This window comes from Bufo bufo, chromosome 4 (assembly GCF_905171765.1).
Source record: "Bufo bufo chromosome 4, aBufBuf1.1, whole genome shotgun sequence".
In the NCBI taxonomy this organism is placed as follows: Eukaryota; Metazoa; Chordata; class Amphibia; order Anura; family Bufonidae; genus Bufo; species Bufo bufo.
This window is the reverse complement of record NC_053392.1, coordinates 404,464,137-404,479,793: the sequence shown is the minus strand read 5'-3', so window position 1 is coordinate 404,479,793 and position 15,657 is coordinate 404,464,137. Positions and strand designations below refer to the sequence as shown.

General features: G+C 42.5%; 1 protein-coding gene and 1 long non-coding RNA gene across 2 annotated transcripts in view; one reads left to right on the top strand and one right to left on the bottom strand.

Annotated features, from left to right (window-relative positions):
* The window catches only part of PACRG (parkin coregulated), a 600,083-nt gene that overhangs the window by 80,429 nt on the left and 503,997 nt on the right, over nt 1-15,657 (bottom strand). The window lies entirely within an intron of this gene.
* On the top strand, nt 51-13,958 carry LOC120998576. The gene is made up of 3 exons (XR_005778433.1): nt 51-64; nt 10,061-10,065; nt 13,827-13,958. It is a non-coding gene; the product is annotated as an uncharacterized LOC120998576 (long non-coding RNA).

Here is a 15,657-nt window from a genome sequence, read left to right as displayed (position 1 = left end):
TCATCATCTTTTCCACCATTTGTCATGACATTAGGAGAGGCGGTACCCGTCGCAGCCAGTGATTGTCTGCAAGTGGTGTAAAACTGGATGTTTTCAGTGAGTGAGTGCAGCAGAGCATCACAGGCCGCGAGGAGAAGGAACGGGGAGCCAGAGCCAGGAAGTTTCCCATTACAGGTCTGCCAAGTGGGGTGCAAAAACATTCTTGGACAATCCCTTTTAGAAACTTACTATATACTTGATAGATTTTTGGTACGGTGAAAACTATAGGCAGCACGAGAACTTTGCTGCCCTGTAGCACCATGATCTAGGGTCTGAATCTGGTTGTATGCATGGTATGTTCTTCCACTGTTTGTGTGGTTGTCCTTCACACATAATTTGTCATCCTATGAAAGTTACCTTGTATGTCTGTCTGTTTGACATAGGGACAATAAATTTAAAGTCTGTTCAGAAGAGTGACTGATGTGAGGGTTGTAATGCTCTGTGGAATATGTTAGGGTTATATTAGCAACTGGAAAGACATAGACATGTTTGAGACAACCAAACAATTACTTTGCAGTGGAAATGGGGAAAATGTAAAATTTTCTGGTCAACATGTCAACATGTTTAACCACTTAAGGACCACAGGTTTATACCCCCCTAGTGACCAGGCCCTTTTTTACAAATCGGCACTCCACAAATTTAGCGGTTTATTGCTCGGTCATGCAACTTACCACCCAAATGAATTTTACCTCCTTTTCTTCTCACTAATAGAGCTTTCATTTGGTGGTATTTCATTGCTGCTGACATTTTTACTTTTTTTGTTATTAATCGAAATTTAACGTTTTTTTTTGCAAAAAAATGACATTTTTCACTTTCAGTTGTAAAATTTTGCAAAAAAAAACGACATACATATATAAATTTTTCTTTAAATTTATTGTTCTACATGTCTTTGATAAAAAAAAAATGTTTGGGTAAGAAAAAAATGGTTTGGGTAAAAGTTATAGCGTTTACAAACTATGGTACAAAAATGTGAATTTCCGCTTTTTGAAGCAGCTCTGACTTTCTGAGCACCTGTCATGTTTCCTGAGGTTCTACCATGCCCAGACAGTACAAACACCCCACAAATGACCCCATTTCGGAAAGTAGACACCCTAAGGTATTCGCTGATGGGCATAGTGAGTTCATAGAACTTTTTATTTTTTGTCACAAGTTAGTGGAAAATGATGATTTATTTTTTATTTTTATTTTTTTCTTACAAAGTCTCATATTCCACTAACTTGTGACAAAAAATAAAAACTTCTATGAACTCACTATGCCCATCAGCGAATACCTTGGGGTGTCTTCTTTCCAAAATGGGGTCACTTGTGGGGTAGTTATACTGCCCTGGCATTCTAGGGGCCCAAATGTGTGGTAAGTAATTTGAAATCAAAATGTGTAAAAAATGACCGGTGAAATCCGAAAGGTGCTCTTTGGAATGTGGGCCCCTTTGCCCACCTAGGCTGCAAAAAAGTGTCACACATGTGGTATCTCCGTACCCAGGAGAAGTTGGGCAATGTGTTTTGGGGTGTCATTTTACATATACCCATGCTGGGTGAGATAAATATCTTGGTCAAATGCCAACTTTGTATAAAAAAAATGGGAAAAGTTGTCTTTTGCCAAGATATTTCTCTCACCCAGCATGGGTATATGTAAAATTACACCACAAAACACATTGCCCAACTTCTCCTGAGTACAGCGATACCACATGTGTGACACTTTTTTGCAGCCTTGGTGGGCAAAGGGGCCCAAAATTCCAAAGAGCACCTTTCGGATTTCACCGGCCATTTTTTACAGATTTTGATTTCAAACCACTTCTCACGCATTCGGCCCCTAAAATGCCAGGGCAGTATAACTACCCCACAAGTGACCCCATTTTGGAAAGAAGACAACCCAAGGTATTTCGTGATGGGCATAGTGAGTTCATGGAAGTTTTTATTTTTTGTCACAAGTTAGTGGAATATGAGACTTTGTAAGGAAAAAAAATAAATAAAAAATCTGCATTTTCCGCTAACTTGTGACAAAAAATATAAAATTCTAGGAACTCGCCATGCCCCTCACGGAATACCTTGGGGTGTCTTCTTTCCAAAATGGGGTTACTTGTGGGGTAGTTATACTGCCCTGGCATTTTCCAGGGGCCATAATGTGTGGTAAGTAGGTAAATGACCTGTGAAATCCTAAAGGTGCTCTTTGGAATGTGGGCCCCTTTGCCCACCTAGGCTGCAAAAAAGTGTCACACATGTGGTATCGCCGTATTCAGGAGAAGTTGGGCAATGTGTTTTGGGGTGTCTTTTTACATATACTCATGCTGGGTGAGAGAAATATCTCGGCAAAAGACAACTTCTCCCATTTTTTATACAAAGTTGGCATTTGACCAAGATATTTATCTCACCCAGCATGGGTATATGTAAAATGACACCCCAAAACACATTGCCCAACTTCTCCTGAGTACGGCGATACCACATGTGTGACACTTTTTTGCAGCCTAGATGCGCAAAGGGGCCCACATTCATTTTATGAGGGCATTTTTAGACATTTGGATCCCAGACTTCTTCTCACGCTTTAGGGCCCCTAGAATGCCAGGGCAGTATAAATACCCCACATGTGACCCCATTTTGGAAAGAAGACACCCCAAGGTATTCAATGAGGGGCATGGCGAGTTCATAGAATTTTTTTTTTTCTCACAAAGTCTCCCTTTCCGCTAACTTGGGACAAAAATTTCAATCTTTCATGGACTCAATATGCCCCTCACGGAATACCTTGGGGTGTCTTCTTTCCGAAATGGGGTCACATGTGGGGTATTTATACTGCCCTGGCATTCTAGGGGCCCTAAAGCGTGAGAAGAAGTCTGGAATATAAATGTCTAAAAAATTTTATGCATTTGGATTCCGTGAGGGGTATGGTGAGTTCATGTGAGATTTTATTTTTTGACACAAGTTAGTGGAATATGAGACTTTGTAAGAAAAAAAAAAAAATTTCCGCTAAGTTGGGCAAAAAAATATCTGAATGGAGCCTTACAGGGGGGTGATCAATGACAGGGGGGTGATCAATGACAGGGGGGGTGATCAGGGAGTCTATATGGGGTGATCACCCCCCTGTCATTGATCACCCCCCTGTAAGGCTCCATTCAGATGTCCGTATGTGTTTTGCGGATCCGATCTATGTATCCGTGGATCCGTAAAAAAAACATACGGACATCTGAATGCAGCCTTACAGGGGGGTGATCAATGACAGGGGGGTGATCAATGAAAGGGGGGTGATCAGGGAGTCTATATGGGGTGATCACCCCCTGTCATTGATCACCCCCCTGTAAGGCTCCATTCAGACGTCCGTATGTGTTTTGCGGATCCGATCCATGTATCAGTGGATCCGTAAAAATCATACGGACGTCTGAATGGAGCCTTACAAGGGGGTGATCAATGACAGGGGGGTGATCAGGGAGTCTATATGGGGTGATCACCACCCTGTAAGGCTCCATTCAGATGTCTGTATGTGTTTTGCGGATCCGATCCATGTGTCCGTGGATCCGTAAAAAACATACGGACATCTGAATGCAGCCTTACAGGGGGGTGATCAATGACAGGGGGGTGATCAATGACAGGGGGGTGATCAGGGAGTCTATATGGGGTGATCACCCCCGTCATTGATCACGCCCCTGTAAGGCTCCATTCAGACGTCCGTACGTGTTTTGCGGATCCGATCCATGTATCAGTGGATCCCTAAAAATCATACAGACGTCTGAATGGAGCCTTACAAGGGGGTAATCAATGACAGGGGGGTGATCAGGGAGTCTATATGGGGTGATCACCCTCCTGTAAGGCTCCATTCAGACGTCTGTATGTGTTTTGCGGATCCGATCCATGTATCCGTGGATCCGTAAAAAACATACGGACATCTGAATGCAGCCTTACAGGGGGGTGATCAATGACAGGGGGGGTGATCAATGACAGGGGGGTGATCAGGGAGTCTATATGGGGTGATCACCCCCGTCATTGATCACGCCCCTGTAAGGCTCCATTCAGACGTCCGTATGTGTTTTGCGGATCCGATCCATGTATCAGTGGATCCCTAAAAATCATACAGACGTCTGAATGGAGCCTTACAAGGGGGTAATCAATGACAGGGGGGTGATCAGGGAGTCTATATGGGGTGATCACCCCCCTGTAAGGCTCCATTCAGACGTCTGTATGTGTTTTGCGGATCCGATCCATGTATCCGTAAAAAACATACGGACATCTGAATGCAGCCTTACAGGGGGGTGATCAATGACAGGGGGGTGATCAATGACAGGGGGGTGATCAGGGAGTCTATATGGGGTGATCACCCCCGTCATTGATCACGCCCCTGTAAGGCTCCATTCAGACGTCCGTATGCGTTTTGCGGATCCGATCCATCTATCAGTGGATCCGTAAAAATCATGTGGACGTCTGAATGGAGCTTTTGAGGGGGGTGATCAATGACAGGGGGTGATCAATGACAGGGGGGTGATCAGGGAGTCTATATGGGGTGATCAGGGGTGATCAGGGGCTAATAAGGGGTTAATAAGTGACAGGGGGGGTGTAGTGTAGTGTAGTGGTGCTTGGTGCTACATATTGCTGAGCTACCTGTGTCCTCTGGTGGTCGATCCAAACAAAAGGGACCACCAGAGGACCAGGTAGCAGGTATATTAGACGCTGTTATCAAAACAGCGTCTAATATACCTGTTAGGGGTTAAAAAAATCACATCTCCAGCCTGCCAGCGAACGATCGCCGCTGGCAGGCTGGAGATCCACTCGCTTACCTTCCGATCCTGTGAACGCGCGCGCCTGTGTGCGCGCGTTCACAGGAAATCTCGGCTCACGCGAGATGACGCCAATCGGCGTTAGCGTAGCCTGGGAGAGCCGCCGCAATGACGCCTTTCGGCGTTACATGTGCAGCAAGCGGTTAAAAAGGAGGTCTGTTTAAGAGGTTTTATTCTATTTAGTCTGTGTGATTTCCACTCTAAGAACTCTCAGCAGGCACCATATGTCTTATATGCGGCATACATATATGGTATGTCCATCTAATTCAGTGAAAAGAATTCAATCAATTTCAATTTGTCTTCATACAGAAATGGAATAAGTGTATGAGAGCATCTCAGATATTTATGACATACAGAAAGAATATAAAAACATGACTAGTGACACAAATTAACAGGGAGTACACCATACACGAGAACATAATTGCTTTCCTTTATAAAGTATTGTAGATTCCTGGGACTCATCTGCAATCATAGATTAACTAGAAAAACTGGACGGACTTTGTTACCAGGGGCTACATTTCATATTTATCAAGGAGCTGCTGGAGTGTGAAGGTCTAATGAATTTATGATATTGAAAAAAATATTATAATGTATATTAAATTAGACAGTATAGAAAAGGTGTGTACTACATATAGATACTTGATGAAAGTGCATTTTCTTTTATACAAAGGCAATAATGTAACTTTAGACTTTTCTTTCTTCACAAACAAAATAGGACGTGCGTAACTGCATTTGCAATTTTAAGATATGTTACATTCCCCACACTGGATACCTCTATCAGTATTATATCAAATGAAAATTTAAAAAAGACAATCAATAATTAAGGGGAGCACCAGAGGAGGCGGACGGTAGGCGCTTGAGTCATTGCCATGATACAAATACTGTATGACTGTCAGCTGAAGTTAATAGCCGCACAGTGCTGTAGGGTGACCTTTCAACAATAAGCAAGCAACTGACAATCAGTTTGTAATGGCTGCCACTAGCCTGACCACACATTTTTTTGGCCGCGCTGCTGTCACGTGTCAATTTCTCGCTAGCTGCCAACACTAGTACCACCCTAGGTTACAACCTGGTTTTTCTCTGCAGTTGTGGAAGACAAAATCAGGAGTGATTCATAAAAAGAGAGAAAGTATTAAAGAGATTGCCTGTGTTTAAAAATGATGACCTATACTCAGGATAGACCATCAGTATCTGATTGATGGGGATCCAACTCCCAGCACCTCCGTCAATCAGCTGTTTGAAGAGGCCTCTTCCTAGGCCAGTGATGTCACATTCATTGGTCACGTGGCCTAGGCACAGCTTCAAGTGAATGGGTCTGAGCTACAATACCAAGCACAACTGCGATCCATGGACTTAAATGTGCTTGTTAGGGTGCATTCCAGCGACCGTATGAATAGGTCCACATTCATTGCTGTCCGCATCCGTTGTTCCATCCTGCGGCCCCACCAAAAATATAGAGCATGTCCTATGCAGACAAGAATAGGCATTTTACATGTAGTGCTGGCCCTAGACATGGGAGATCCAGTGTATGCTCGTTTTCCACAAGCGTAATACTCAACCACATCATAATCCACCTCTAATATGGCTGCATGTCCCAACCAGAGTGCCCATTATTTTGGGTGATTAGACCCACTGTTAGTTTGGTGTTTATTGGTGATGAGTTTTCAAAAATGTTTATTTGGCTACTTTGCCGAACTTCAACAAGAAATTTGATTCATTGCGGATTACGTTGTAACGAATCACATTCCATTGTATGGAGCGGGACCAATGATTGGGAACGGCGATAACTCCTCCACCTGTCATTTAACTCCTCAGGAGCCGTGTTCAACACTAATCGACCCATCTGAGAGTCACATTCAGCCAATCATGGGGTTAAAACAAACAAATACATACTTACCTCATTTATCTGATCGTGGAGAGGCCATCACAGCCATCTTAATGAAAGAAAACACACCAATACTTGTGTGCGCTGATGTAATGACGTCACCACGTCATCACACTGGATGGCTCTGTGATGTCACACATCAGCGCATGCGAGAATTGGCGCGTTTTATTCAATTAAGGGTCAATTAGCACGTCCGCAATTCTGTTCCGCATTTTACGGAACGGAATTGTGGACCCATTCATTTCTATGGGGCCGCACGATGTGCTGCCCGGATCCTGAAATGCGGACCCGCACTTCCGGGTCCGCAATTGCAATCCCGAAAAAAATAGAACATGTCCTATTTTTGTCTGCAATTGCGGACAAGATTAGGCATTTTCTATTAAGTGCCGGCGATGCGCGGTCTGCAAAACGCGGAACGCACATTGCCGTTGTCCGTGTTTTGCGGATCCGCAAAACACACACGGATGTGTGAGTGGACCCTAAGTTGACCAGTCCATGATCAAACAGATGCGGGGAGTATATATATTTTTTTACCGCAATTTCAGAAAAAATTGATTTGTTACCATGAAGCTCCAAGAAATTCGGGTTTTGTGGAGATTCAAATTTTTCCTGAAATTCTGATAGAATTCCACTTTGTTAACTTCAATATGCTCAACACTAGTTATTACACTTGTAATATTACTGCAAAATGCTTGTGTAAAACTTGCCTGAATGTATTTTCTTTGTACAACGATCCAAGAAAACGGAATTTTGTTATTGTCACTGCTCTCTACTATCTATGTGATGAACAAACTGACTCATGGACCAATGGACTAAGGCACATGGACTGGGTAGACCAATAGGGTCAGATGAGAAGATTATTTCTGCAATTTTTCTTTAAATTGATGCATTATAAATTGTAATGCATGCTTGGGTCTATTCGTTATCCAATGGTTTCACTGACAAGAAAAGCTTGTGAAGATGAATCACTTCATCAGAGGAATAGCCTGTCAATATCCTTTGCCGGCATAGCACAAATGCAAAGCGGAAAGCATTCAATGAAGTTATTAATGTAATACAGAAGACACCATTAGCACATCTATATCTGAGTAAAGTAGTGTGGCACAAAGCATACACACATAGCAAAGCCCTCTTTTTTCTTGATCCTCATTATTTATAATAACTAGAAATTAAATGCAACTGATTTTATTATAACAATGCATACAATGCCTTTATTATACCATGAAAGCAGCCTTCATGTGCCTGCTTGTGTTAATCTAGAATACATTATCCATATTTCAACAATTTGTTATCATATGGAAACATAAAATAATGAGTTTCTGTGATATAATATTGTGCCATTTGTAGCTGTATCTCTTCTGTAAGGATGCACACTGACATAATACCAGCTCAACAGCTGGAGGCACAATGAGATAATGCTTAAGGTCATAAGAAGCTATGTTCAGTACACTCTCAAGTAGGCAATTACACCTGATTTAAAGACAATGGCATTATTATTGTACTAATGAATAAATAATAGCAAACAGACACAGACCTACAACCCGGTGGGTGAATTGTATAGGACATACTCATTCCGTATTCTTATTTATAGCTGAGTGCTCTTATCTCAACTTAATGTAAATCCGGGAATAGTGTTGAGCGCGAATATTAGAATCACAAATTTTAATTGCGAATATCGCCACATCGAGGATTCGCAAATATTTTGAATATAGTGCTATATATTCGTATTTGCAAATAGTGTTGAATATTATACTCGCAAATTTATCGCGAATATATTACATTGCCGATTTTTGCAATGAAGTAAACAATGACTGGAGATCACAAATTCTCAAATTTGCCTTTTTATCGTGAATATTTGGCCAAAAATTAGCGAAATATCGCGCATTCGAATATTGCCTATACCGCTCATCACTATTCAGGAACACTCCCACAATTAACACCAAGATTTAGAAGCCAGGTACAGGCAATGCACCCTTGAAACCATCTGAATATACTCACCTAGTTCCGAGGTCCTTCTTTGGGGAGAGCGCCGTTGGATTAGTCCTGTTTTTCTTCACTCTTTTCTGCCTGTACAATGGCCAGCGGTTTCGCCGCAGAGCTGACAAGAGAACCGAGGCCGCTACCTCTGGACAACACTTGCTGTGCGGTATAGAAAATACAGCCTGCTCAGCCTAACATAACAGTTAGGCCTCTTTCAGACGGGCGAGATTTCCGTGCGGGTGCAATGCGTGAGGTGAACACATTGCACCCGCACTGCATCCGGACCCATTCACTTCTATGTGGCTGTGCACATGAGCGATGATTTTCACGCATCACTTGTGCGTTGCGTGAAAATCGCAGCATGCTCTACTTTGTGCGTTTTTCACACAACGCAGGCCCCATAGAAATGAATGGGGCTGCATGAAAATCGCAAGCATCCGCAAACAAGTGCGGATGCGGTGCGATTTTCACGCACGGTCGCTAGGAGACGATCGGGATGGGGACCCGATCATTATATTATTTTCCCTTACAACATGGTTATAAGGGAAAATAATAGCATTCTTAATACAGAATACTTACTAAAATAGGGCTGGAGGGGTTAAAAAAAAATAAAAAATTTAACTCACCTTAATCCACTTGTTCGCGTAGCCCGGCTTCTCTTCTTTCTTCTTCTTTGCTGTGCAGGAGGAAAATGACCTGTGGTGACGTCACTGTGTTCATCACATGGTCCGTCACATGATCCATCACCATGGTGATGGAGCATGTGATTGACCATGTGATGAGCGCAGCGATGTCATCAAAGGTCCTTTACTCAGGTCCTGAAGAAAGAAGACAGAAGAGAAGCCAGGCTGCGCGAACAAGTGGATTAAGGTGAGTTAAATTATTATTATTATTTTTTTAACCCCTCCAGCCCTATTGTACTAAGCATTCTGTATTAAGAATGCTATTATTTTCCTTTATAACCATGTTACAAGGGCAAATAGTTACATCTACACAACCTTGAACCCAAACCTGAACTTCAGTTAAGAAGTTCGGGTCTGAGTACCACATTCAGTTTTTTATTATGCACGTGCAAAACACATTGCCCCCGCGCGATAAAAACTGAACAACGGAACGCAATCGCAGTCAAAACTGACTGCTATTGCGTACCTACTCGCGCGGGTTTGCCGCAATGCACCCGGGACGCACCCTGAGCCAAAACGTGACGCCTGTGTGAAAGAGGCCTTAGAGGTAAGTGCATAATCGGCAGTTAACACAAAATAATTGGTCCTGCACATGAGGCCTTTGTTTCCAGTAACTGCCAGGTAAGCTGGGCATACACATAAGAGTAATGCTGCTGAACGTGCCAATTTCAAAGGGCTTGTCTGCTCATCTAATGTGTATGTCTCCCACCCTGACAGCAGGTGTTGGGGAAAAAAATGGGCTATTGGATTTTAATGTGCCAAATACTCTTGTTAACAAGGGAGATGAGCCACCACCTGTGGGGTCTGGCTGTGGCTTAAGCTGCATTTAGACGCTGTGAGGAGCAGCCGATTGTCAGAAAGAAGAAGAAAGCATTCCTTCCCGACAATCGGCTGCTCGTTATGAGGAGGTGAAACGCTGCATTTACGGCGATCTACTCCACAGTATAAGAACAAGCAATGGCTGCTGCTATCGCTTGTCCTCATACAAAATCATTGTTCCTGGGCAACAGATCGCTGTTTAGACACCAAGATCTGCTGCCCGGGAACGATGATTGAGGTGTCCGCATCTCAAATCATTTCACTAGATGAAGTGCTTTGCTTGTTCAACAGGTGATGTGTGGCACCTTTAGGGTCCATTCACACATCCGTGTGTGTTTTGCGGATCCGCAAAACACGGAAACCAGCAATGCGCGTTCCGCATTTTGCGGACCGCACATTGCCGGCACTAATAGAATATGCCTATTCTTGTCTGCTATTGCGGACAAGAATATGAGATGTTCTATTTTTTTCGGGATCGGAATTGCGGACCCGGAAGTGCGAGTCCGCAATTCCGGATCCGGGCCACACATTGTGCAGCCCCATAGAAATGAATGGGTCCGTAATTCCATTGCGGATGTGTGAATGGACCTTACACGGGCCAATTTCCGAGGACGAACGTTCATAGGAAGGCCCATTCCAGATAATGTTCAGGCCATGTAAATGTGGGAATAGCAGTGGCTGAACAAGCATTTAGCTGCCAGCTATCTAATGCACATTGCTGACCTTAGCCAAATCATAGCTACATATGATTATATTAAAAAAATTGCTTATTTTTCCCATTTAGTACTGTATTCTAGTGTAACTATGGGAGTAGCACACAAGATGGAGAAACGTGGAGAAAAGGGGAAAGAAGGTCAGTCCCTAGATACTGCTATGTAGCTCCTGTGACTGGGTGACTAAAAAAGTTCACCATAGTTTCCAAAATGGCTGTAACTTCCTGTTACTACAAAATGAAGAGCAGCTCTGAAGCACAAGTTGCTTAACTACTAAAAGAAAAGAAGCATTTAATCAGCATACACTCTCTGGTGGAGATCCTTGAGAATTACTGTAGATATAAAGGGGGTCATTTATTATCCAGAAATACGCCTATATTAGGCATATTTATTGTGCAGATTGCATCGCAAATAGCCTTTGTGCCGCAATCTGCGACTTTTCCCCGCTCACACCATGGTCTAAAAAAAGTGGGCGTGGCCTGGGCAGTGAAGGGGTCGGGCTGGAAGGCCCATCTCATTCATCATATTCTATGTCTGTTTTAGCGTTGAAAATAGTCTAAATGTAAGCCAGTAAGTAAGCTTCCTTATTTTACGCCAAAGTTATGGAGAGGCTAGCGTCTCTTCATAACTTCAGCAGATCCAGGGGATATAGAGGTTATTAAAACCAGCGTCTTAAACACCGGTCTTAATAAATGACCCACAAAGTATCTATAAAATAGCGTTCTTGACGGTCTTATTACTATTTGCATAAATATGAAAGTACCTTTTAGTATTCAGTCTGATTTGCTATTACATGTTTACGGGAGCAGATAGAAAGCTCAAGTCTGCCAAACCATAAGACAATGTGCTAAGAGGGATCATGCCAAAGACCCGAGAAGCACCCATGTTGTGAAGCTCTGGTCTGTGTTACATGCATTTTTCCTATGGCCCACACTCTAATGGTAAGGTACATTGTTTCCCAGCTTTGGAATGAAATGCGTGCTGGTTTCTTTTTTTTACATGTTGAAATTTTGATCTATATTATTCATTGACATAATCCGTTACCATGACAACATCTGCTGTGTGAATGGCAACAGCAATTTTAATTTTGCTTTAAGTCTGACAAAACAAAGACATAAGGAAGGGTCGCATATAGAGATGAGAGAATTTCATGTTAGGAAATTCGTTCACGCTTCGTTTGGCAGTAAAAGGAGAATTGCGTTATGGATTCCGCTACCACGGGCCATAACGCATTTCTATGATGGAATGCATAATAGAATGCCTTTAGAGGCATTCCGTTATTCATTCCGCCATAATAGAAGTCTATGAGCTGCAAAACGGATCTGTCCCGTTTCCGTAATGCAGGCGAGTCCTCTCCTGCATAACAGAAACGGGACGGATCCGTTTTGCAGCCCATAGACTTCTGTTATGACGAATGAATAACGGAATGCCTCTAAAGGCATTCTATTATGCATTCCATCATAGAATTGCGTTATGGTCTGTGGTAACGGAATCCATAACGCAATTCTGCTTTTACCACCCAACGAAGCGTGAACGAATTTCCTAACATGAAATTCGCTCATCTCTAGTCGCATATTGTCACTGATAATGCTCTTCACTAGTTCAATATTAGTGCCTCCAACATAGAGCAATGACCTGCCCCAGAATAGGCCTTCTGGAGGTTATTCTGAACAAGCACTACATATATATTTCTATTTAAGGTACTAAATGCTTGGAAGAATGTACATGTGCATTTATGTTCATATTTAGCATTTGTACTGAAAATACAGTAAATTGCAATGCTGAAACCCTATCACATACAATGGTAATGCACTGTATATCATTTATAAAGGAACACTCATATTAAGGTATTATATGCTTGCCATATGACCGTTAGGAGGCAGAACCTTATACATTTGTAATTACTTATTATGACTGAATATTCAGGTAAGGCCTCCTGCACACGACCGTTTTTTTCCCCGTTTACTGCCCGTTTTTTGAGTTCCGTATACGGAACCATTCATTTCAATGGTTCCGCAAAAAAAACAGAATGTACATTCCGTTTCCTTATTTCCGTTTATCCCTTCCGTTTAAAGAGAGAACATGTCCTATTATTGCCCGCAAATCACGTGGCTCCATTCAAGTCAATGGGTCTGCAAAAAAACGGAACACATACGGAAATGCATTACTGTATACTGTATATGCCATACGGAAAAACGGAACAGAAACGGAAACACAACGGAAACAAAAAACGGAACAATGGATCAGTGAAAAACAGACCGCAAAACACTGAAAAAGCCATACGGTCGTGTGCAGGAGGCCTAAGGGGGAGTCAGATGCTGCTGTATACATGTATATTGTGCTATGTTCATAGGAATTCTCTTCCCTGTTTTTTGTAAAGGCTTGTCAGGGACACTCATCAGCTGCTATTGACATACCAACAATAGCCCTCAGTGCCATTGGCTGTAGTTGTCACAAAGGGTTATCGGGAAGAATTTCCACTATAGCAGGAGGCCTCCTTATATAGTAAGCTGATCGCAGGCTGGAGCTGATATGGATTATGTGTGACTTCTGGAACTATTTGTAGCTGATAACTGTGTAACTGAAGATCCCAGTAAGAGCTACACAGAATCACAACTAGATGATTCTATGCAGTCAGCTCCACATGAGAAATTTTAAGGGAAACTTCTGCATCTGTTGAGTAATGAATAGATTCCTTTTATGTATAATAAAAAAAAAATCTTTCTATCTATATAAAATATTGCCATACAAGTGGATCCAATAATTTATAATAATATGCAATTACAGTATATCAGTTTTGTAAAAACTTTGGCTTGGGAAGAGAGCTGCAGCAGAAAGGTCCTTGGCCCCTAGCGTATATGCAACTCAGTCTATATGAGAACAGCGCACCCTAAGAAGTCTGCAAACAATATCAGAAATAACTCGACATTTCTATAGCAAGAAATGTGTAGGTCTCCCTTAAAGGGGTACATCCATTTTCACCCCGGCAGCCCCCTGACATGAGCATCGGAGCAGTTCATGCTCCGATGCTCTCCTTTGCCCTACGCTAAATTGCGCAGGGCAAAGGCATTTTTAGGAGATCCGGTGACGTACCGGGGCTCTCCGTGGGGCTGACAGGAACCCCGGTGACGTCACCGGCACTGATGGGCGGGATTTAGCTCTGCCCTAGCCAGTAAAACGCCCCTCAGAGCCGGTGACGTCACCAAACACACTGCCGGGCAGAAGTTACCGCCCGGCAGTGTGTTATTGAAAACAAAAGAGCCCGTACCCTGCGCGATTTAGCGCAGGGCAAGGGAGCGCATCGGAGCATGAGATGCTCCGATGCTAGCCTCAGGGGGGCTGCCTGGGTGAAAATAAGGGTATGTCTGGGTTCAGCTCTGAACCCGGACAACCCCTTTAAGCAATGATGACATCTCAGATTTGCTATCAATGTATGAGCTGCACTGATACATGCATAGGTTTTCTAAAACTCCTGTATCATGACTTGTATCATGAATTCCAACAGCGCTCCATTTAACTGACAGCCGTGGGTTGGGAGCAGCACTGTTTCTATAGAAAAGCCAATGAGGTTGCATCATTCTAGGAACTGGTGTGGCCCTGTGGTCCCTTCATTCCAGTTCCATAATGACTAGAGACTTCATCTCTCACACACTGATTGCAAATTTGCCAACTGCAAAAACAGCTATGGCCTTGTACATGAGCCCTTATCCAAACAATTCTGAGACACCATTTTTTAATGACACATCGTACTTCTTGTTAGTCGATATGTTTTACCTGTATTTTGAAAAATCCAAACTTTACAGAAAATTTTGAAAAATTTGCTATTTTCTAGATTTGAATTTCTCTGCTTTTAAGATGGGTACGGATACCTCATAAAATAGTTATCAGTCAACATACCCCATATGTCTACTTCATTTTAACTACACTAAAGATGACCTAAAAGTTCTACAGAACCAATTTGTCCAATCATCAGGACTGTTAGAATTACTAAAAGAAGAAATCCTGCAATAGCTTGATCAGATGTGTACATTTTACCATACATCCTAGGCTCCAAACAGACCAGGGTTCAGTATATCTCAGGTGAGACTGATTTGAATACTTTAGTTCCGATTACATTAGGTTTTTGTGATGTACACAGAGGCACACACATCTTTCCTATTTGTCATACTGAGGGAACAGTTGGGACAGAATCATTTATTTCCAGCAAAGCACAAATGTGAGTGAGTATGTGAGGAGTAAATAATGCCCATTTTGTTGTAATCCATTTGTTTACGAAATTCTAAATATATTAAAGCCAACCGAGACAGATATGCAGTACCTAAAAACCCTGAAACGACTAAAATGTATGACTAGATAGATATTTACTTATTTATAAAAGTGCCTCGATCAGAGAGAAGTTGGCTATTGGAATCCTTGAGGTCCCTTCACTAGAACACTCTCATGTAGTTAAAGAGGACCCTTCAACACTCCTGACATGTCTGTTTTAATAGCTTCATGCATTCCCCACATACTAAATTCTGGAGCATCTATTCTTAGGTCTGTATGTTGTGCCATTCCTTTATTATTTCTACTAGAAGTTATGAATAATTGCTAGCTATATGCAGTAAGAGTACAGAGAGGGGAGGTAACAAGTTGGGGGGGGGGTGTATCTGCACTGTCTGAAAATGGCAGCACTGACTGGATAGAGTCAGACTGTGCAGGTACACACCCCAACTAGTTACCTCCGCTCTGTACCCTTAACTGAAGGCTAATAGCAATTCATTCATAACTTCTAGTAGAAAT